Here is a 26,364-nt window from a genome sequence, read left to right on the forward strand (position 1 = left end):
GGCTCCAGCTTCCACGCTGAGGCTTTATCTGTTCCTGTTATAGCACCAGGATTGCATTCCCAGTTTGTTTCTCTCAGCCCAGTTTGTTCTTGGGTCACCGGGGCATATCTCCTCTTGCTTATGATTCCTTACTCAGCACCATTCCTGAATTCTAAGCTGGGTGTTTCAGAGAGCCTCCGTAGCTGCTGCTATCTGTCCGCCATGTTCTCCCGGAAGAGCAGTTACTTTTTCTCCCAGTTGAAGAGAGGGCTCTACCTGACCTCAGCCCTCTGTATGATATATCTTAGTTTTCTTTCTTCATCCTTTTGTCATTCTTCCATCTGGGATCTTTGAGAGCTGTGCTGGATGCTGCATATTGGTGGCTGAACAGGAATTGGGTTATAAAAAGATATCAGCAGAAGGGACACATCTCATTGTGCACACAAGGAGAATTACATTGATAGTATTATTATTAAGCAAAAAGATGTTTTAATATTGATATCGTAAGGTATACATGAGGGCAAACAAGTTCTCAAGAGCAACAGTTTTGCATAGAAATACTTGTTGTATTATTTATTTTTCTACTTAATTTCTTTTTATGAAATTAGATTAGGGAGTGTCTTGATGATTGTAAGTATATTGGGATAACCACAAAGAATTGGGCTTAAGCACTATTTGAAAATCAAGTCCCGGCTGGGGGTTTATCTCAGTGGGTAGATCACTTTGTTGGTAAGTGCAAGATCATCAGTACCCAAAACAAACAAACAAACACAATAAAATAAAGTCCTAAGAAGGAAAATGATGACAGAATAACTTTATTTTTATTTTTTATTTTTTTTTTGGATTACATATTGTCATCTTAGAAATAATTGTTCAAGTCACAAAATTAAAGCTTCTTAAGTGGACATTCCATCAATGATACTGCAAACAGTTCTGTTCATTGATCCAATAAAACTCTGTGATATCATTTTCTATCTTATACACTTAAATATACATGCAGTTATATAGTTTGGAGCACTTTCTTTTCCTCTCTTTTGTACAATGACTATTACACATTTTGGGTTTCATTGCTCCCACGGTTCTTATTGCTTTCTTGGAAGAGAGTAAAACCAAATGTGACATAACAGAACAGAATCGGTCAAGTCAAAAGGGTGGACATAATAGATAATGTAAAAACATAATACAAGGTGATCAACAATGGTTACCATAATGCCTCCCGCTATCTCTAATAGAATTGCCTATATCGTTAGTTATAATACAATTGAACAAAACAGTAAAGAATAAAACCGACAAAACCAAAACATTGGAGACATTGTAGGTCTTCAAAAGTAGATAAAAGTCAACGAGAATGGGCATTATAATGAATCTCATTATCTTCACAGCTGATGCCTAAACTTTCGAACCTGATACTATCCAGCAAAACAGAATAGGGGAACATCAGTTAAAAACCAGATGGTGAGAGTAATACAGGGCTTTAAATCAAGGTAATGAAAAGTCAAAGTGGGTTACTATAATATATCCTGCTATTTTTTCCTTTAATTAAAAGGATAAACATAAAAAAGTAAATAATGGAGTAGAGATTGAGATAAAAGAGGGCATAACAACGAAACAGCGCAGATCAAAACATAACCATTTAAGCAGAATAGTGTTTCACCACCAGATAATCCTAACCTAAAAGTAGTTACCATATTGTCTCTATCTTTGAAATCCTTCAGTACAACTTCGTATACTGTAGCATTAAGTATATCAAAACAATGTAAAACCATTCAAGAGAATGACAGCATTACAGAGTATTTAGAATCGACTAACAGAAAATGAACAATGGTTTCTGTATAATCTCCTTGTCTTTAAAAGGTTTTTGCTTATACTATCGTACATAATAAAATCCAATAAGATACAGCCTATTTAGACCATTGGAGACAGAAGGACAAAAGCTAGATGAGACTTCAAAACAAGATGATACTAAATCAGTATTACCTATTAAGATTCATTTTCTCCAAAATAGCTGTTCCTATCATCCAATCTTCTCTGCCTCATTTCTGTTGAGCTCTTTTTCTGTCAGTAGCTGTCAGTTTGTCTTCTTCATTTTGTTCTCTGCTTCATTCGTTGTGGCCTCTCTGCCATTATTTCTGGATTCTTTTTATTTTTCTTTTTTTAGAATATCCTGCAATACTCTGTGTAGAGTTGAATTGGTGGTTGCAAATTCCCCCAGTTCCTCTTTATCCTGGAAGCACCTTGTTTTTCCATCAATTTCCAGGGACAGTTGTGCAGGATATCTCAATCTTGGCTGGAGATTATTATCTTTCAAAGCTTGAATTATTTCCCCCCACACTCTTCGTGATTTGATGGTTTGTGCAGAGAAATCTGCTGTAATTCTGATGGGTGTTCCCTTGTAAGTGGTCTGTTTCTTGTCTCTTACAGCTTTCAATATTCTGTTCTTGTATTGAATTTCTGGAATTTTTATTATTATATGCCTGGGTGTTGCTCTGTTTGGGTTGTAGGTAGCTGGGGTCCTGTATGCCTCATACATCTGAGTATCTTTACCTTTTGCTAAATTAGGAAAATTCTCCTGGATTATTTCTGTGAGTAGCTTTTGTAGTTCACTTGTTTGTGTCCCTACTTCTTCTTTTATGTTCTTAATCCTTAAGTTATGGATCCTCTTATCATCTTCTTGTCTTTGTATTATTGCTGTTTGTTTCTTTGTTATTTTTAAGAAGTTTTTCATTTCATTCTCCCATATTACAAGTCTGCCCTCCAGTTCAGATAGTCTGTCCTTAGTTTCTTTCAAGCTGTTATGCCAGTCTTCTATAGACTTCTTAGTATCTTGGTAGTCCCTTTGAACCTGCTTCACGTATTCTATGCTTTCTCTGTTTTCTCCATCAAACAATTCTCCCCTTTTTTTCTGTTCTTCCATTCCACCACCTGTTTTTTCTTGGGTGGTACTTAGCATTTCTCTAACTATTCTGCTTACTTCTAGCTTCAGGTCGTTGATCACTTCATTCCTGAATTGGTCTATGAGGCTCTCTATATGGCGCCTTATGTGTATTGGTGCGGTGTCTGCTATTGCCTGTTTCTCAGAATTGGGGGCCGAGGAGCCTTTCTTGTTGCTGCCTCTTCCCATGCTGCCTCTTCTTCTCTGTTCCTTATATATGCAAGCTTATATAAGAGGCCCAGCTTCTCTCCCAGTCAGCCACAGCCTGATCGAATTGCGCCAGTTAGGTGTTCCCGCTCACCGACAGAATAACTTTAACTGAACCACAAGCAACAACCCCTGCCTTCTCAGTTTAGTGAAATTTTGCTGCATCACAGGCTAAGATTTCCAACTTTCATAAAATGGAGTCACCCTTTATGTTAATTGCTTAAAAAGTAGCCTTTAATTAGATTTTCTGAGACATGAGATCTTATGCTTCTGGAGACAGTGGAGGCAGTGCTTCTGAACCTCACAAAATGAGAGGTGTCAGTCATTGATGGATGTTCTCAAATACCTGTTTCACTATGTCTTATTGCCAGACAAGGTCATCTGCTTCTTCATTTCCATGGCAGAAGAAAGTAAAGAGCAGCCAAGCCACCTACAACACTGTTACGTGATGACAGGGAGACTTGCAAGATATCCCAAAGCTGCTAATGAACTGTTTCCCAGTCCTCCAAGGCCTTCCAAACTACAAAGAAGGTCAGTGGGTACAAGTAGCTACAGTGAGGTCAGGGATCACTTATCAGTCATTCCTCAGAGTCATCCTTACCTTCAGGCACTGTTTCCACACTTCATTGGGTATGGAACTCGGGGAGCACTCACCTCAATGTCCTGCCAACTATGCCAGCTGTCAGCCCACTCAGAGGGCCCAAAGGAGATTTTCATGAATGAGGTCCCTAGGTTAAAGAGACACATATGCAAGACATCAGCAACGGCATCAGTGGGAGGCAGACAAGCAAGTGCAAAAAAACCAAACTCAAGAGCAGCCTGCATCTTTGTTGTATAATTCTTACACAGGATCTTATCTCATATTTACATTCTTACATAGTGCTGTAACCAGCACATTTATGTTTTAATTTGGCTAACATTCATTTTAAATGTGTAAATATTTATATTAAAAGTATTGTATATGATATGTAACAGCCAATTTGGAACATGTATATTACAAATTGTCTATGCAATATGAAATTCTAACAATATTGATCATTCTGATTTATTAAAAATATTGAACACCAATGCCTGAGATAGACTCCTTAATCCAGACCAGGTTTTATTAGTAATTCTAAATATATTTTCAGATTGAACACTCCTTCAATCTTAAAGATGTAATAAGAGTTATCTGATGTAAATCTGAGATCTTTTACAAAACCTGCATAAAGCAATGAAATGGTTTAAATATAAAGGTGAAAAAGAGTTACTGTAAAGTTGGAAAATTGAGTTTAAGCAAAATCAAATTATTTGCATAGAGAATTTATTATATTATTGAATACTATGCGTTATCATGAGTTATGGATCCTGGGGATGGGTGCTTAGGATCTTGCATGCAAGAAATAAGTAATAGGTCATAGCACATGGCAATGAGGAAAGAATAGCAAAATGTATTAAAGTTAAATGCAGAGCACCTAGATTATAGGGTTTTAAATAGCACCCCTATTTCAAGGAAACTCTTATTGGCATCCTCCAGATCCTGAATGCTGTACCATTGGAAGGTGCTCAGTCACATGCTGTTCATGTGCTTTCTCCTAATTGATTATATTACCATATCTATAAGATTAGTGCATACACATGAAATTTTAATTAGTCTCAGGGGAAGAAAATTTGCTCTAGGAGGCTAGCGTGCCTGTTTCTTAGTTTACAATTTATGGACTTCTGCTTGAATGGCTTATGGTGTTTGCTTTTCTTATCATCACCTCCTTGTGATAAACCCTATGCAAGTTGAGGGTTGGTCCTGAGCCTTCACTCATGTTTTGGGCAATAGAGAAATGTGGTCATGTAGGCTCCAGCTCCACTCTGTATAGCATATCCATGACAGAAAAGTAACAAGGCACAGCATTTCTCACATTGATTACTCAGGAATCTATTATTCTGTGAATATAGATAAGAGCTTATGATTTGGCTGAACATGGTTTGTGAAATATCACTATAATGGCAAAATGAATGGCAAAAAAAAAAAAAATAAAAACTAAAAAAAAAAAAAAAAAAAAAAAGTCAAACCCTGCTCAGCTTCCAGATTTTAATGTTACAAATGTTAATTGAGTTTCCAGTAGATAGAATGTGACTATGAAGGACAATTACATGGGAAAACTGAATAGAAAGAGGAAGGAAATTCAATGAGGGATACCAGAATGAATATTTAAATGTATCAGCAGATCTAAATTCCAGGACTAATCTGAAATTAATTATGTGATATTCTGCAAACAATTTAACTACATCGTCCTATGGTGTCCTAATCTTTTAAATAAGTGCTTAGCTGAAGAACTTTCCTGGTTCCCTTAGTAGTTAACTCAAATACTTTTAATCAGTGACACATGTTCTTAAAGAGTGAAAGTGTCTAAGTTAATGAGTTTTCTAGTCTTGGATCACAGAATATTTGAAAAGTGAATTCTTTTTGTGACTTATTAATATGATATTACATTAATGAGGATTTCTTTTCTGTAAATATAGTTGAACTCAAGATCAATTAATAGAGATAATAATCAGAAACTACAATGTAATACATTCTATTTGTTTTGCAGAGAGGTAGATGGAGGATATGGGTGGGGTCTGTCTTACTTGAACATTTTAAGAACTGTCTATATTATGGATTTAATTGTTGGTTGATCTGGTCACAAACTGTAATCTATGAAATGTCTGAATTTATAAAGCAAGACAAAGTGTTGGAAAGACTGACATAATATAGCCATTTTCTCCTAAGCCCATTCTTTTCTAGTCAGAATCCTTTTAATTTGAAACATTAACTAGATAATTACAGCAGTATTTTACTAATTGTAAATCTAGAAGAGTGTGGTCACTCTTAAAGACTTGAAATATTTACTGAGGGCCTTGGATTAAAGAAAGAAATGTATTTATGAACAAAAAAAGAAACATTATTATTAGCCAGCTGATTGTTTAATTTTCCATTCAAATCTTACATTTTATTCTTAATCAAAAAATTGTTATGTCCAGGAAAATTTCTGCAAAGCTATTTTGTACCAGATTTCTCGGTTATGGGACAAGTAACTAATTACTTGCTAGTGAACTTTGTTCAGAAGTGATGCAAAGTACTTATGCTCTAGGGATGAAGAGATCAATAGTAAATATCTTCCCTCACATCTTCCCTTCGAACAGTCAGGAAAGAGTGGAAAGGTGCTTCAATCATGAAGATGAGTTGATTCTTTCCAGGATTGTGACCAGTGGCTTGGAAAGAACTTAGTTCTTAGATGCCCATGAAGAGTTCCCTGGAATGAGAACACATGTATTGCTCACATCATCTGATGCCTGATGTTGTGCATGAAATAACCTGCATTAGTCATTACAAAATTTAGCAGAGAGCTATGCACTATACCTGAAAGATCAATTCTCTAACAAGTCTCACAGTATTTTATTGGCACTTTTTTCTAAGAAATTATGATTGATCATAAAACAGCTAAGAACATAGAATATGGAACTGGGTAAATTGTGGACAAAAATGTTTGGAAGCAGTGCTAGTGGAAAGCAGAACAAATGGATCAAAGGCTACTCTTTGGCAGTATGGTGGGGTCGCTGAATTGAGAAATGCTTGAGGAGTGTCTTAGTTACTTTCTACTCACTGAGGAGTAGTACCCAACATCCACAATATAATTAAAGATCGGTTCATTTTGGCTCATGTTTTGATTGACATTTGACAGCTTCCAAGGCAGGCCAGCATGGCAAAGGAGAGCTGCTTAGGGCATTGCATCCAGGACAGAAAACGCAAAACGAGGAGGAGTTAAGGAAGGACACCATCTAAACCACATCCCCTCTGATCAACCTCCTCCAATGAGCCTTCACCTTCCAACATCACACTTAGCAATAAACAATCAGTGTGTAACCCTCTGATGAGGAGTGTCACACCCTCATGACCCAGTCACTTCCCAAAAATCACACCAATAAACACATTAAGTTTTGGGGAGACATCTAGATTCAAACCACAATAAGGAAGTTTTCATATAAGCAGTATAGTGTAGCAATTAGAACTCTAGATTCAAATAGGAGTGTCTTAGGATTGAAAAATGACAAAGCTTTCCTTACACATGTGATTTGAAGGAAACAATTACTCTTTCTCTCCTTCAGTTTCCTTTTATACAAGGAGTGATACAGTAACTATTTCATTCATTTGAATAAAAAATAAAATATAAAAACAAAACAAATGCAAGTAACTATTTTTAATATTTAACCTGTGCTGGTTTTTAGATCAGTTAGTAAAAAGACACATAGATCTGGTGAGTTTATTACTTTTTTCAAATCTTAAAAATTCTTTTAAAACTCTGAAATTACATATGTAAGTTGTATAAAACAACTTTCATTGACATCTTCTCCTTTAAAATTACATTGATTTTATATTAATACAAATTATCATAAAGTTTCTTTTCTCCCAAGCCTTAGTGCTGTGGACTATGTTAAAGACATTGTTAAATTCCATTCTATAGAATATGAGAAACTTTTATATTACAAATTGAAAGCAGCAGTTAGCTTAAGTGATCTTTTAAATCATCTATAATCCTACATCTAATCTTACATGCATGATACATTGCTTCAAACAAAATAATTTATAACATCTTATAATTCTAGTTAAGTTTAATAAATTGTAAAGTAATTGTATTTTACAGTTAATTTTACAGTTAGCAGTAAACTCATCAGGGTGTAACCCTCTGATGAGGAATATCACACCCTTATGCGTTGAAATTTAAATTTAAATTATGTGCAGACTTCATAATGGGAGAAGCCTGCAACTGAACATGGTAGCACATGTCTGTAATCCCCGAACTTAGGGAACTGAGGGAGGAGGGTCACCTTGAGTTCCAGGGCATCCTAGTTTACACCTCATGACTCTCAGTCAAAAAAAAAAAAAAAAAAAAAAAGAAAGAAAGAAAAAAAAAAGGTAACTAAAAAACAGTCTCTCCTAGGAAGCTAACATGTTCTAAAATATAAATTTTCAAACAGCATTCTAATAGCAGTGATTTCAGCCAATCAATTGGAATGTATAAATTCTGACTCTTAATTGGCTGAGTAGAGAAATACTAGTATAAGTGAAGTAAAATATTAACTTTTGTTTTATGTTGATAAATTTATTTCAGTACAAAAATAATTCAAAACTCCAATTTGTGTATATTGAACCTCTGTAGTTTAATATAAATTCTTTCGCAGATATTTGCCAATTCTAATCAGTTATTTTTCATTTGTCTGAAAAGGAATCTACTTCTTTAGAAATATGCTACAAATGTGCGAAATGACAATGGATCATCAGGGAACAAAACAATAGATATAAATTTTGTCAAAGTTAAGTAACACAAATAAATGAAATTACTGTTGAACAGTATGCTCAATATTTTGTTAGGTGGGAAAAATTGAAATTTCTGTTTATTATATGAAACATATATTGTTATATATTTAGCATTATACAATTATTCAAACAAAGTATGAAATTTGACTATATCTTGAGTCATGAAAATATTGCTATCATGATTTATAGTGATATCCTGTAATGGATGAATTTTATAATTATCAACAGAAATCAAAATGCTTATTCAGTAAAAATTTTATGCTACTAAATATGTAGTATGTATCATGACACTTAATTAGAATGGCTTGTGTAAAATATATTTATCTTGTGTTATTATTTTAAACATGTTATTGCTATTTTTTTTGAAAACCATTGTCAAAATTTGAATAAAAACAGATGGTTTCTCCTTCAAAACACCCAAGGTGTCTGAAATAATTCTATTATTGCTATAAATGTCTCACACTCAGTGGAAATGTTTGTAGAAAGTTTTATATTACATGAGGTAAACAGAAAAATTAGCAGAAAAATCTAAAAAAATATGCCGACAGTTTGATGGTATGTTCAGAATTTTTATGGATGGTAACTATTAGCCATCATGTTTGGTGTGCCTGGTATAATCATAGATTCTGAAAATGGTCTTATAAGCATACCTAGTGGAAGATGTGTCTCTAGGTCAAGTATCTTAAGTTTTCAAATGTTAAAATGCACATTGTATATTGGTTTATATTAAAATTTACCATTTAAACAAATACAATTTCTTACAATGATTAAAATAATATTTATTGTTTACATCCCATCGTGTTGTTAATTTACTAGTAACTTGTCATCTGAGACACCACAGTTTACAGCAGACTAATGAAGTCCCCCAGGTTTGCTTCTATACCAGTTTATACAATTTGCAATCTGCCTTTATTAATAAAGCAAATTTATATTTACTGCAACTTTTATTATTATTACCATCTGCCTTCACTGATTGCCATGATTTCTCAGCTATGTTAAGTTGAATATGTGCATGCATTTATTCGTGGTTATCTTTACAAAGACTTTTCTTACTCTTTGTATTAATGGATTTAAATTACTGGTAAAACTATGTTTATGTCAACAAAAATTGTTCCTGAATATATGCAGGATTTAAAGCTAACTCATAGAAACATAGACAATGGCAAACTCATATCTATGTTATAAGCAAAAAAGTTCAATTTTGAGGAACTTAAAATAATTGTAGACTTTACAATTTCTCAATTAATGATACAAAGTTAATTGGCACAGACACTGCACTCAGGAACACAGCTTCCTGATGTGGTTGATAAACTAGGTTGTCGCACTCAGAAGCAGCTGTCCTTTTTCTTCTGCTTTTTGACTTCAGGAAAATCAGACACATCTGTTGAATTCGGTGCAAAGAAACATCAATATTAGAGAGAGCTTCTTTGACTTTAGAATATATTCGATTTATTCTCCATAAATGTCACAGCCCATGTGCCCTCCTTCATTTTGAATGTTACATAAACACATGTTTCCATTTGACACCTGGAAGAAAGCATAGTCATAGCTAAAACACATGTTACTCATGCCATCACTATGTGTGCCAGTAAGCCTAATTAAACCCAGTTATTTTCCAGAAATTCTTAGCAGGAAAATAGATCTCATGCTTTGCTTTATTTTCTATACTATTGTGAATAAACATTTACCTCACTTGATGCGCTATGTAGCCAAAGCATTGTTCCATTTGATCCTCTTGAGCATTTAATCAGGACTGAATAATTCAGATTCAAATATGGGAAAATTAATGTTAAGATATGATCAATTTTTTCATAGCACTTAAATACCATGATCAATATCTGTCATGGAACAGTTTAAAAGAAGACTGTCTGTCACATGACTTGTAAAATTTAAGAGAGTCAAATTAGGAAACATTGTTTGCTACAACAAATACAACTTCATAGGTACATTTTCCTTAGGATTGTGTGGAAAATTGGTGGAATACATTGTTCAAATTTAGCTACTGAATTATTGTCTCTTTATAAACTATGTATTCTTATGGACTTTGTCTTGATTTCTTTTCTCTTATTTCCAGGACAAAATATCCATCACTCAGAATTCAGGAAGTTTATCATTTGTGGAGGTTTCGGTCCATAGTCTGCTGGTTCCAAGGCAGGGTGGAATGGCACAGGGGCAACACTTCAAGGGTGCGGAAGACTGTACAATCATCAAAAGAAGCAAAAGCAAAATAGGAAACAAGTCTCTTTTCGCCCATTATGTTACAAGCAGGTTACCAACCTCTAGGGTGAATGCAGCTCTCATACTATCTTCATGCCCTTCTCTTGTAGAGGCTCAGGATATTTACAAAGTGAGACATTGATTCCCCACTGAGTCAGTTAAATTTTGCACCTTATTAATGCACTTCCAGTGTTGCTGTGCACTAATAATATAGAACTAAGGAAATCGAGCAATACTCTAATTACAGACATTCACATATTCAGTTAAATGTTACTGTATTGTGGGGATGAAGGGACTTTTTATCAAGATATTTTATTTTAGGTTTTATCAATAATGATGTAAGGATCACTTGTCAGGAGGTAGTACAGAGTTAGTGTGGATTCACTTCATGGGACAAATCAAGAGAACATAACTGCTGTTTTTCAAAACACATTAAATGAAATTGACCTGTGAACAGAGAAGTGGCTGAACTATAGATTGTCTATTTCTGTGATATACTTAGACTAGATTATTTAATATATTTGAGGAAAAATTAATCCTATCTTTATTCAGTTTACCTTACAGAACCAATTTTATTAGATGGAGTTCTTCATTCTAAGAGTGATAGAGAGGGATCAGATATTAACTATTTATATGGGTAAGACATGTTTTCAGTATTTCAACTTCTCAAGTAGTTCATGTATCACTTTTCCCAGTTTATAGTCTCTTTCTTTCATCTGCACATATATTTATCTCTTAAGTACAAGATAAGTTATCAGAAACCAACTTATTAAACACAAATTCATTGTAATATCAAATGCTGTTTATTAGAGATTTCTAGAGACTGGAGTTTTGGCTCAATGGTACAGTGTCTGTCTGTCAAGCTCAAGGTCTTGAGTTTAATTCCAGGTACTGAAAAAAAAGAGAGGAAACAAAAAAGAAAAAGGAAAAGAAATTACCTTGAGATAGAATATCCAGATTTGGCAATATGGAATGCTTAGTTTTAAGGAAGGATAAATGCACTTGCAGAATACATGAGGTATATACCAAATGAAATTGGTCAATCCAGTTGATAACACACACACACAAAAAATCAGAGGACAATTTTATTTCCACAGCATTGGAACAACAATATTTATGAATAAATTCAACAACAATGAAATGTGTGTACACTAGAAATTAGAAAGCATAATTGGAAATTTAAGATATAAATAGGTGCCTTTAGCATTTGAACCAAATATTTATTGTCCAAATCTGAAGTTATTGTTATAATACTCCCCACATATATAAATAAGTAGTGTAACGTATATTAAAATGCCATACAGGTATCTTTCAGGAATTGACCTTCAGCCTAGAATGTATATAACATTGCAAGGGAATCAGAAAAAATTTTGAAAAGTAATAATTGGAATCTTTATACTTTCAAGGCACAAATATCTCAGTTGATTAAAACTGTTCTATAATAGCACAAAGACAGTCTTATTCAGAGAGTTTAGTATCATCACTCCCAGCAGTTAAGTGCTTAGCCAGCTTATAATACACTAGACTAGGCTTGGGTGGTTTCTCAGACCAACTAGGCCATTCCCAGCAAACTTCTTCAATCAGAGGAGCTGAGGGCACATGAAGTGAGTTCCAGCACATTGGTGCTAGCCTGGGGAGAGCTTTGGACCATCACCAAAAGTGGTTAGGAGCCTGCCCAACTTCCTGGAACAACAGAAAGTGCTTGGGAGGTACATCAGGCCTAACTGAACTATGCTCAGCAACCTCCATTCAGTCCCAGGGGTCAAATGCATGGGAAACAATTTCAAACATGCCCAGGGGAAGCTTAAGAACATTACTTGAAACATGGATATATAGGAAAATGACAAGACAAAATGCCAAAAAGAAATCTCAAACCTCCAGACCATCCCAAGCAAGCCTAGGAGCCATTGTACATAGAAGAAAATATATGACATACACCTGAAATACCTGAAATAACAGTAACTGAAATAAAGAAGTAACTTTGGGAAGCCTTAAAGGAATTCAAATTAGAAATAATCTGCCAGGTAAAAGAAGAAATGATAAAAGTAATGAGAGAAATGCTGAACACATCTAAGGAGGACACAGTTAAAAATTAGAGGATCAATGTTAAAAGATAAAATGCCTGAATAAACAATATAAGAAACAAAGAGAATATATGAAGCACATTCAAAGAGATAATATAAGAAATCAAAAATTACATTGAAATTTGTCAAAATCGCCTCAACAAAAGAGAAGATAGAATTTCAGACTTCAAAAACAAGATTGGAACTAGTGAACAGGAAAAGAAAGTTCTTTTAATAATAACAAGGAATAAGGACATGACAATTCAACAGCTGCAAGAATCTGCAAAGAAAAACAACATAAGCTTGATAGGGATAAATGAAAAAGAAGAGGACAATACAAATGATATGAAGAGGCTATTTACAGAAGTAACAGCTGAAAATTTCCCAAACATGAGAATGGAAATTAACATACAGATTGGTAAGATATGTAGAACTTCAAATAGCCATAACCAAAATAAAACTACACCCAGACATATAATATTCACCATCCCAGAAATCCAACATAAGAACAGAATATTAAAAGCTGTTAGAGAGAACAGACAGATCACCTATAAAGAAAAACTTATCACAGCCACAGCAGACTAACACAAGCAATGAAGTCAAGAAGGACATGGAAGGAAATATTTCAGATCAAAAAGGAAAATGACTTCCAACTTAGACTGATGTACCCTGCAAAACTGTCCTTCAAAGTGAATGGAGAAATGATACTTCCATGACAAAGAACAGCTGAAGAACTTTATGATCACCAAACCAACCTTGCAAAGAATACTGAAAGACATTGTAGATCCACATAGGAAAAAACCACTAAGTATGGCAGACAGTTACACAGAATGGAAAGGTAAAGATGCAACAGCCGAAAGATAACATGTCAACAATAAATCAATATGTAACAGTCATAACTATTAATGAAAATGGTCTCCATTCACCAATCAAAAGAAACAGACTGGCAGAATGGATCAAGAAACAACATCCAAACATATGCTGCCTAAAAGAAATCCATCTAACTGAAAAGGAAAATCGACTGAAATTCAAAAGATGGAAAACAATATTTCATGCAACAGGAACCCCCAAAAAGCAGGGTAACTATTCTGCTTGCAAACAATGTGAAATTCAAACCAGTAATGATCTGAAGAGATAAAGAAAGTAACTACATACTAGTTAGCGGAAAACTTCAAGAGGAAGAGATAACAGTCTTAAATATATATGAAACCATAACACACCATTGACAACAAGAGACAGATGAACTAGAAAGAAAATCAGCAAAGAAATAATAGAACTGAATGACACCTGTGAACAAATGGACTTGATAGATGTACAGAGTGTTCCATCCATCAACATCAGAATATGCATTCTTTTCAGCAATACATGGGACATTCTGTAAAATAGACCATATACCAGGCCACAGAATATATTAAAATAAATGCTAAAGAGTTGAAATTATGCCATGCATGTTATCAGATCATAGCAACATGAAAGTAGAAATTAATAATAAAACAAATTCAAAAACCACACAAACACATGTAAATTGAATAACACATGCTTGAGCAATTGGTGGGTCCTAGAGGAAATTAAAGAAGAAACTAAACAATACCTTCAAGCAAACAAAAATACAAATACAACTTACCAGATTCTGTGGGGTGCAATGAAAGCAGGCCTCAGAGGAAAATTTATTGAACTTAATTCCCACATCAAGATAACAGAATGAAAATAAATAAACCTCATGCTACACCTGAGACATCTAGAAAAAGAAGAGCAAATCAAGCGCAAAGCCAAAAGAAGGAAGGAAATTATAAAATCAGAGCAGAAATTAATGCAATAGAAACTAAGAAAACAACCCAAAGAGCCAATGAAGCAAAGAGTTGGTTACTTGAAAGAATACATGAAATTTATGAGCCACTAGCCAACCTTATTTTAAAAAGGGAAGAAAAATCTCAAATTCATGCAATAAGAAATGAAAAATGAGGCCAGGTGTGGTGGCTCATGCCTGTAATCCCAGCACTCAGAAGGCTGAAACAGGAGGATCTTTGCAAGTTCGAGACCAGCCTGGGCTACAAAGTGAGCTCAGGGTCAGCCTGAACTGCACAGTGAGAGCCTGTCTCCAAAAGAAAAAAAAAAAAAAGAAGAAGAAAAATATTAAATCACTACAGACTCTGTGGAAATACAGAAGATCATCAACACCTATCTCAAAAACCCCTACTCTCAAGGGTTACATAACACAGAAGAAATGGATAGATTCCTAGAAATATATGAAGTACCAAAGCTGGGTCAAGAAGAAAAAAAAAAAAAAAAAACAACCTGCTGAATAACTCAATTTCTATTAATGAAATTGAAAATGTAATTAAGGCTTTACCTACAAAGAGGAGGTCAGGCCCAGAGGGATTCACTGCAGAATTCCACAAGAAATCCAAACAAGGCCTAATGCCCAAACTTGTCAAACTCTTCATGAAATTGAAAGGGAAGCAATTCTTCCCACGTTGTTCCTGAAAGCAAATATTATCTAGTACCAAAACCTGAAAAGACTCAACCAAAAAAAAAAAAAAAAAAAAAGAGAGAGAGAGAGAGAACTACAAGCCAATCTGCCTAATGGATATAGTTGCAAAAATCCTCAAATGTTGGCATAGAAGATGCAGCAAATCATTAAGAAGATTATATACCACGACCAAATGGCATTAACCCCAGGCATGCAGGGATGGTTAAACAAAAATCAATAAGTGTAATCCACCATACCAATAAAGCCAAAAGAAAGAATCACACCAGAATTTCTATAGATGCAGAAATAGGTTTTGATAAGGTCAACACTCATTCATGATAAGAACCTTACAGAAAATTGGAATAGATGGTCTTTACCTCAATATAATAAGGGCCATCTATGACAAATCAACAGCCAACATCATATTAAAAGACCAAAACCGAAAGCCTTTACCTTAATATAAGGTACAAGACAAGGATATCCCTTATCACTACTATTGAAAACATTAGTGGAAATACTAGCCAGAGCAATTAGACAAGAGAGAGAAAAATAAAAGGAATAAAGACAGGAAAAGAGGAAGTTAAAATATCATTATTTGAAGATGACATGATACTCTACATAGCAGACCCGTAAAACTTCATTGAAAGACTCCTAGACATAATAAATAAAGTCGGCAATGCAGCTGTATACAAAGTCAATACTCAAAAATCAATAGAATTTCTGTACACTAACAACAAAATCACTGAGAGAGAATTAGAGATGCCACACCCTTCACATTAGCATCCAAAAAAATGAAATACTTAGGAATTAATGAAATTGAAAATGTAATTGAAAGAAGTAAAAGATCTACATAGGGAAAATCATAAAACCCTGAAAAAGAAATCAAAGATTATCTCAGAAAATGGAAAGACATCCCTTGTTCATGGATAGGAAGAATAAATACTGTGAAAATGGCCATTCTTCCAAAACTGTTATGCAGATCCAATGCAATCCCAATGAAAATACCATTAACATACCTCATAGATCTAGAGAAATCACTCCTAAAATTCATCTCGTAGTAGAAGAGACTAGAATAGCAAAAGAAATTCTAAGGAGCAAAGGCAAGGCAGGAGGCATCACAGTTCCCAACCTGAAGTTTTACTACAAAGCTACTGTAAAAAAAAAAAAAAAAAAAAAAAAAAAAAAAAAATATATATATATATATATATATATATATATATATATATATATATCAACATGGAATGGGAATGAAAACAGATCCGATGATCAATGAAATTGATTAGAAGATACAACCACAACTACAAACAAACTCAACCACTTTATCTTTGATAAAGGGGTCAAATGTTCACTGGAAGAACAACAGTCTCTTTAATAAATGGTGCAGGAAAAAGTGACTCTTCATATGCTGAAAACTAAGACTAGACCCATACCTATCACTATATACTAAATTAAAATCTAAATGGATCAAAGATCCAAATATTAAAATACAAACACTAGATCTATTAGAAGACAAATTGGGTAAAAAACTGGAAGATATATAGGTAGGTAGAGAATTCATGAAAAGAAATCAAATTGCATGTGAAATACCTCCCAGAATCAATAACTGGGATCATCTCTTATTAGAAAGTTTCTCTAATCAAAAGAAATCTCCAGCATGTGAAAAGAAAACTCACAATCTAGGAACAAAAATCTTAGCAAACTGTCCCTCAGACAAAGGACTTCTGTCTAAAACGTATAAAGAGTTTTTTTAAAAAATCAAACCCCTGAAATTCAAAGACCCAATCCAAAAAATGAGCATCTGAGATGTATACACAGTTTTCAGATGAAGAAACACAAATGGCAAATAAATGCATGAAAAAATGTTTATCATCATTAGTCACAAGAGAAATGCAAATTAAAACCTCACTGAGAGTCCATCTCACTTCAGAAAGAAAGACTAGGCTCAAGAAGACTGCCAACAACAAATGTTAGAGAGGCTGTAGGAAAAAGGAACTCTCCTGCACTGTTGGTTGGAGTGTAGACTGGTGCAGCCACTGTGAGGTCAGTCTGGAGATTCCTCAAAAAGCTGAGGTTAGAAGTCCCATTAACCCAGCTATTCCACTTCTAAGCATATTCTCAGAGGAAGTGAAAACATCACACCACAGTGATATATGTGCATCCTTGTTTGTAGCAGCACAATTTGTAATAGCCAGATCTTGGAAACAACCTAAGTGTCCATCAACTGAGGAATGGATAAAAAAAGTTGTGGTATTTTTTATACAATGCAGCACTACTCAGCTATAAAGAATGATCACAGTGAGATATTTATAAATAAATGGACCCAACTGGAGACCATACCAATAAGCGAAATAAATCAAACTCACGTGTATAAATACCAAATAGTTTCCCTACTATAAGAAATGGTAAGATTACATAAGATTTTATGGTAATCATGATTCCTCATTGCATTACTTTGAAGACTTATAATGCTTTCATTCATTAGGTGGAATGTTTTTATCATGTTTTGTTTGATTTTATTATGTGTGATGGTATGAATAGCTATTTTGAAGAAAACAAGACATTGTGACAGTCACTGCTGATTTAATATCATCCGGCTTTGAAGTCCTACCATGCTTTTGTTCTTCTGTTTCCATAGGTTCTATCATGTTGTATCTTACTAGATTTTAATATGTGTAATAGTATAAACAAAAGTTTTATGTAAAATGAGATAATATGGTAGCCATTGTTTGTCTTCTGTTATTTGGTTCTGAATGGTTTTATACTTTTATACTTTTATACCTGTCATACTTTCATTTTCTTGAATGGTTTTATCCTATTTTGTTATGTTTGATACTATTGTATGTGAGGGTATGCTCAGCTATTTCAAAGAAAGAGACATTATGATATCTAGTGTCAATTTTGGGTTATCATTAGGGGAAGTGCTATGTTACATTATTCTGTTTTGCTTTGTTCTGTCCTCTTTTGTCTTAATTTCTTTAAAACAAAATCATAAAGAAGTATAAAAACTAAATCTTTAAAACTTTGAAGCATAGGAATGAATTTGTATAAACTTTGGTAAAATCATTTTGAAAAGAACAACAAAAGCAGAAGCAAAATGTTTTTAAATAAATAAATGAATTACATTTTATCAAAATTAAAACATTTCATGGTGGAAACAGTCCCATTTAGAAGACAACCCAAAGACTAGGAGAACATATTGCAAATTGTTATCTGGTTAAGAGCTCCTGTCCAGTATATATAAAGAATCTTTATGTTCAGAGGCAAAAGTAAATACATGACCTTAATGTAATATTGTAAATGAGCCTTAGTGGACATTTTTACAAATAAGGCATGCGGTCTGCACATTAAAAGTTGCCCCTGTTCATTTATCATCAGGCCAATCCAAATCAAATCTACATCTGCAAAGAGATATCAGTTCCCTTACAAAGAATTCTGTAGTGCAAACATCAGTTTTGTTGGCAGTCATGCATGCAGAATAAGTGTACCCTCACACGTTTCTGGTAAGGATGTAAAATCACAAATGAATTTTGAAGCAGTTTGGCCATTTCTCAACAAGGAAAATATAGAGCTGCCTTGTCATCTAGCAATTCTGCTTCTAAATATACTCCTCAAATAAATAAAAATGTGCACATACAATCCCTGTTATACAAATTCACACCACAAACTTGTCCCTAATACCCCAAAACCACCTCATGTCTACCAATTGGTGAATGTATAAACTGTGTATATCCATGTGATGAATATTACTTGGTAATGAAAAGAAATGAGGCAATGACATAGGTTTTAGGGTAGATGAGCCCTAAAAATTATACGGTTGCAGAAAAAAAAAAAACACACAAAAGAACTCCATTTATGATTTCATGTATATAAAGTGTACCAAAAAAGACAATTTGTGGAGATTGATCACCCTCCCGCCCGCCAGGTGGAGCTATCACGGTAGGTAAAGAGGAATGTTTGCTGATATTTTCCATGTTTAGTATTGTAGGATGTAAGCGTTTTAATTTTATATTATGGTAATAATTGCAAAAATGAAAACAAAACAATGAATATACAAGAAGAATTGTATTTCACATTATTAAAATGTTAATTGGGTGATGGAAAAATTATGGCTTTGATTATCTTTAGGAATGTGAAATTATAGCATACATTTTAGAATATATTTTTAAATACAAATAAATGTAAATTCTACAACCTAAGTATAATACCGACATCAGATCTAACACATGCATTCAATAAGACAGGAAGCGCCCAAGCTGAGCGCTAAGTAGCGCTCAAATAAGAACATTCAAGTTGTCATAAAAAATACATTAATGCAGTTCAACCACATTATTTGTTGAGAAAGTAAAATTAACCACAGACAGATGGAGCTTCCCTCACACGTGAAAATTAAATGAAAAAGCGTGGGATATTAAGCATTAGCAAAGTTGACAAGTAATGATGACGTGTATACAAAACTCAGCAGGTGTATAAATGACTATATTTTGGAGAACATTTCAGTGCTTTCTACTACTGTGGACATACATGCATGTAAGTAGGTATGGATGCATCTATCTTGAACTCATAACATCTTCTATAAATCAAAATGGTTATACTGATATATTTAAAGTATATCGTTCACAGAATTCACAAATATGACCACTACAAAGGAAAAATCAGTTCTGATTTACTGACCTAGAGGGTCATGCAGAACTTAAAATCAGAGATTGCTCTATCATCGGAAATGGTTAGTTGACATGATCAACTGATTAACTTAGATCACTCTTAATTTATAATACCATACATAATTTAATCTAAGTTTATGACTATAAAAATGTAAAAAAAAAAAGAGATTTTCTCAGTTATCACGAAATGCCTTTATGTACACTGGCCCGAAAATTCCATATAAGGGAATTTCCAATAGCATCTACATGGAAACCAGCACCCATGGTGACTCATAGGGAAGTTTGCAGAAGGACAAATAGGATAATCCTTAAGACCAGCTTCTGACAGGATCATATGCTGCTTTATGAACTAGAAAACTATTACAAAGTATTACTGAACTGTTCTAAACTATATGATCACTGTTATTTCATTTTTAAGGAAATCTTTTCTTTCTTTTCATGCCTTTACTTTGTCTCTGTCTCTATTTCTCTGTACTTTTCTGAGTCTGAATTTTAGATGTGATTATATGACTTCAAAATTAGAAACAAGTATTTCCCATGATTTTGCATTGTTAAGAGTATAAGTATGAAATTTATGTAGACTTTAAAAAACCCAAAATTTTATCTTTGAATCATTAGGTTGACTGATTTTTTTGGAAATAGACAAGCACATTGATGGTTTTAAGTTTTCCTTAGTTTGTTTTTTAAGTTATGTCTGTGATCTCTGAAAAATTTTATCTTTTTTAAAAATTTGAAGGGGCTGGGGATTTAGCTCAGCGGATAAGTGCCTGCCTTGCAAGCAGGCAGTCATGAGTTCGATCCCTGGTACTGATAAAAGGAAAAAGACAAAAAACAAAACAAAAAAAATTGAGCCTATAAATGCCTCAAAACAGTTTTTAGAAAAAAAAAATGAAAGCTCTATTTTTATATCTTACTGTATTTTTATTATTACATTTATGTATTATATTTATGTATTATTACTTATATTTTACTTGTATTTACTTGTATTTTTATTTTATGTATTATTACTTATATTTTTGTTGTGACTGTCACTCCCTTTTAAAATGGCCTCTATATATTTCATGTACACTATCTTATTTCTGTATTATTAAAGCACAGAATTTTTTTTAACAACACTGACAATTGCTTTTGTATGTACAATAAAGTTATAATTTAATTATAGAAAATAATACTTAGAAATGCAAGAAGATAAATAAATGTTTTTCTCTCATTTAATTACTTTTATTTTATGCTTCCATTGATTACTTCTGGGTGGGGAGATAAATGTGAGGGAGGAAAAAAGCAAAGATATGGATGTGTATCTCCATAATATAAATATAGACAGAGATAGATCATTATTATACACATAGTTCCATAAACAAAATACATTTTTAATAGTCAGTATATAACAAGAAAATCAAAACGTGCATGTTTTAGATATTTGGAATTTTTCTTTATTTTTTAAACATTTATAACAAATAGGGGCTGGGGATTTAGCTCAGCGGCATAAGCACCTGCCTTGCAAGCAGGCGGTAGTGAGTTCGAGCCCTGGTACCGATAAAAATGAAAAAGACAAAAAAAAAAAAAAATTACAGCAAGTAAATTGCCATTACACCATCCAGTGGTGTGTGAATTTGTGTGTGTGTGTGTGTGTGTGTGTGTGTGTGTGCGTGTGCACATGTGTGTTTTTATCTGGAAGATGTTAATATATTTCACTAATTAATAATTACTATGAAAGCATTATGGATTTTTTCCTATGACCATTAATTTCTATTTTGCAATACTTTGATCATACTTTCTTGTATTCGCACTGTGCTTTCTACTTGAAATTTATACTATATAGCTATTGGATCATGTGAATATGGCCTTTGCTTTTCATCATTTTGCTTATACTGTTAATGTCCTTTTTATTCATTCAGGAGAATTTATCTACTGTGTATCTAACAATCATACTCAGCTTCCAGCTGCAGCAAATTTGCAAGTCACTGTGTTATTTGATAATCTTATTTTTACATTTACATTGATTTTTTTTCTGGACTCATTACCTAAGCACTACTGCCTTCTGCATTAGCACAAGTGCCCTCATTAGTCTCCTGTGGCAGAAATAACTCATATTACACAGCCTGCTGTCCCCTTCCAATGACTGAGTTTGTTACTAATACCTTTAACTCTCTGACTGAATGTACTGTGTTTTTCAAAATTGATATTGAATCATTTCTTTCTAAGCTCTACAAGGTAGAAAATTGGACTACAGTGCACTAAAGACCTGGAGGTAAAATTTAAACATAAAAAACTGTTAGGGCAAAAGGAAAAGCTTCTAGGATTAAATTTTTCAATAATTTCTTGACATAACACCAAAAGCACATAAAATGTAAGGAAGATAGATAAAAAATATACTGCACCAAAACTAAAAGGTTTTATGCATGTTAATACACTTATCCATAGCATAAAGAAATTAACCGAGAGAACAAAAGAAATTAGACCTCATTGCAGTATCTCTTACAGCATAACAAAGTCAAAATATTCAAATAACCCAGATAAAAGTGGGGAAAATTTTTGAATAGATATTTGTCCAGGAAAATATGATAATGACTGAGAAATACATGAAACAATGTTCAACTTCCAAAATCATTAGAGAAAAGTAAATCATATGACATGGGAATATCTCTATGTTCCTGTTAGGAAGGTTGTAATAAAATGATTACTAATAACAAATGTTGGGAGGATTCTGGGGTAAGTAAATCTTTTTTCAGAAGGAATGTAAAAAAAGACCAAAAGTGAAAACTACTACTAGTATTCATATATATATATATATATATATATATATATATATATATTTATTTATATTTATATATGTGTGTGTATGTGTGTATAATTATTATATGATCCAGAGATTTCATTTACATATGTTACCAAAGAATGGAAAGAAGAGACCTTAAAGCTACTGCAAGTGTCCATCCTGGTATCATCCTTATTCCCCAAATGAGGAAACAGCTCAGTGTACATGGTTAGGTGAATGGATAGATAAAAAGATAAAGAAAATGTCGTATATACATGTAGAGTAATAGTACTGAGATTCTTAAAAAGAATGGAATAGTGACACATGTTACAACAGGGAAGAATCTTCACATTATATTAGAATTCTCGGGGAAACGGTACAGTGTTAAATGACAACATCTCAATCTCTGTATGCTTCCAGACACTGGAAAACAAATTGGGGTAGAAACCAAGGGAAAAATAGTTGCTCTGGAGCCAGGAGAGATTGGAATAATAATAATAATAATAATAATAATAATAATAATAATAATAAAAGATATAGAGAAAAAGAGGAGCAAAACACAGTGCAAAGAAGAGAAAGGACCTTCTCCCTTTTTTCCCCAGAGTAGAAAGCCCCAAATAGTTCACCAGGCTCCGGAGGGCAGGTAAAAAGGAGGCGCTTTCTCCTCACAAGTGCTACAGTGAAACAAACCAGAACAGCACAGCTGTGATTTACAAAGAGAATGCAGAACTCTGCTACCTGTGAATCACTTTACAGGCAACAATCGTTGAGTGACTGTACTTCAAACACACCATACTTTGGATAGAGTGCTTGTGGGGATGCAGGGAGGAAAGGTGACTGTTTGAACCCAGGATACAGAGTAGCTGCTTGGCTTCATTCTAGGCTCACACTAAAGATTGAATCTAGAACCATGTCTCTCACCCTGCATTAAACTGTAACCAAGTAGATGAAATGTCTAAATACTAAATTAGAAACAATTTTTGGAAGAAAAATAAATGGGATATAATGGGATATTATTTGCTTAGATATAAGCAAATAATGTTGAACAGAACCCTTATCACACAAAAATATGAACACAAATCAACAAATGGGATTAAGTCAAGTTGAAAACCTTCTGCACAGTTAAAGAAAACACAGAGAGTAAAGAGAGTGGGAAACAATTTGCCAGCTACTCTTTAAAGCACTAATTACTACAATATATGAAAACCTCAAAAGAAAATTAGAACCCACCAATCAAAAAGTAAAGAGATATATAAAATGAATCCTATCAGAAGTATCTACCTATCAGAAGTACAAATGACCACAAAATATGTGGAAAAAATGTTCCATATTATTGGTCAATTGAGAATTGCAAATCAAAAACAATACTGAGATCTTATGTTATTCCAGAAAACATGGTTGTAGTCAACAATTCAAATAATAACAAATTATAGAAAAGCTGAAGGGAAAGGCAACAGTTTTTTTTTTATTGGTGGGAGTATAAATTTTTACAACCACTGTGGAAATTAATATGGAATTCTATAAAAATATAGAAATTCAATTTGACTAAACTGTTCCTCTAATAGGTATTTTGCCAAAAGACCTAAAGAGGTTATATTACAGGGATATATGAATGCTCCTATCTATAATGTCTATCAACTGATGAAGTGGATTTTAAAATGTGGAACTTATATACAATGAAGTAATATTCTACCACATTGGGGAATAAACTTAAGTCAATTGTAGGAAAGTGAATGCATTGTGACCATAATATTAAATGGAATAAATCAGATATACTAGTTTAACTATTGTATGGTTTCTGCTTTCTGTTAATACCCATATATAAATAATGTACAAATATAAGCATCTTTCTGCAAATAAGTACAAATGAAGTATAAATAAATATTAGACAGTAGGAAATAGTGAGATGAATCTTTGGCGTATGGGAAGGGAACCAAAAGATGGAGAAGGTAGAGGAAGAGAGAAGGAGAGGAGAGTAGTATAAAATAAGTGGATTGCTGGATTTCCTCAAATCATTTGTTAAAGATACTGATTTTTCTCTAGCAAAGATACACAAACTTTTAGCTATTCCTGTCAGATACTGGGAACATAGTTCCTCTTGCTGGATAAACTGAACCATATATTAAAAACAATTAAAATTCCAAAACTTTTATATAGATTTAATGCAATCTCAACTGAATTACAAATAGAATTCTGTACAGACCTAGATTAAAAATATTAAAATTTGTATAAATTTAGAAGAGATCTAGAATAAAGTATAATTTTGGACAAATAGGCAAATGCAGGAGATATTACCAGTTCAGATTTCAAATTATATTACAAAACTGTGATAATAAAACTGGCATGGCTTTGGTCACAAAACAGACATATGGATTAATGTAGAAGGATACAGGGTGCTCAAACAACTCCAGGCACACCCAGCTACCTTATGTTTGACAAAGAGGCCAACGATCTTTCTGAAGTCCAAAGTTCAAATAGGTATCAAAAATGGTAATGATAATTATGAAGTCATGGTAGATATCCCAAACTCCTAAAAAGAATAAGATTATCATGTACTACAATCATGTATAAAATACTTATATATATATATGAAGGGGTTTAAGAGGTACAGGGAGGGAGGCTGGGGATTTAGCTCAGTGGCATAAGCTCCTGCCTTGCAAGCAGGCAGTTGTGAGTTCAATCCCTGGTACCGATAAAAACGAAAAAGACAAAAAAAAAAAAAAAAAAATAGGTACAGGGAGGGCAACAAAGGGGAAAGGAAGGTTTTTAAAAATAATTAAGAGATATTATATGTGTACCAAATTCTCATGTTGAATGTAATCTTATTGTACTATAAATATGCACCAATAAAAATTAAAATCAATTGTACTGAGTGAAATAAGCTGGACCCAAAAGGATAAAAATCTCATGACTTCATTCCAGCTAGTTACATAGCAGAGCTAATCTCCAGGAGAGAACATGTAGAAATGCTTATCTGAGGACAAGACAGTAAGGGTTAGGGTGTTGGTTACTGAACACATATCTTTATGTGTTTGGAATGATAGTTTGGAATGATAGAAAAGATCTGGACATGCATAATGGTGTTTTCTACTTTAAAAATGTAAATGTACTTATTAATTGTAAGCTATACAATTAAAGATAAAGCTAAAATTCATGTTTTATATTGTGGCATATAAAAGTGTGTATTTTCTTTTCTCCAAAATTGAGATTCTTATGAAAAGTGTGAGAGAAAGCACGAGAAAGGAGTAACTGAATTTTTCAGTGGTTCTGAAATTTTATATTCTCATTTGAAAAGCAAGTTTACCCTTGGACTTAGAGAATATATATTGCAATGTTTAAATGTAAAAGTGTTCTACCAGCCATCTAAACTTCTCCATGGATAGCTGGGAGCCCTTGCAGAAATTAATTGACTGCACTGAGCCTCGGCAGATTTCAGGTCCTCTTCTGAGGATGCTGAACCAGTGTGAATGTTTTAAAGGACTTTTGCAGAACCTGATGCAAATAGAATCCCTTTAGAAAGCAACTATTCTGACTGCTAGCTGTACACTATTAACATACGATTTTTCAGAATATAATATTTGTTGGATGTTGTTTATGAAAGTAGACCTTATCACAAATGTCTGCACATTTTTCCTTTTTTATTTGATGAAGAAATAAAAGAAAACCATAAATCAAAGAAGTAAGACAATAACATTAGTGAATACACTGAGTTTCATTATCTTCAAAGTAGTTACTTGGAGGACAA

The sequence above is a fragment of the Cavia porcellus genome, unplaced genomic scaffold (assembly GCF_034190915.1).
Source record: "Cavia porcellus strain 051 isolate PalLab524CR breed Dunkin Hartley unplaced genomic scaffold, mCavPor4.1 scaffold_14, whole genome shotgun sequence".
Classification (NCBI taxonomy): domain Eukaryota; kingdom Metazoa; phylum Chordata; class Mammalia; order Rodentia; family Caviidae; genus Cavia; species Cavia porcellus.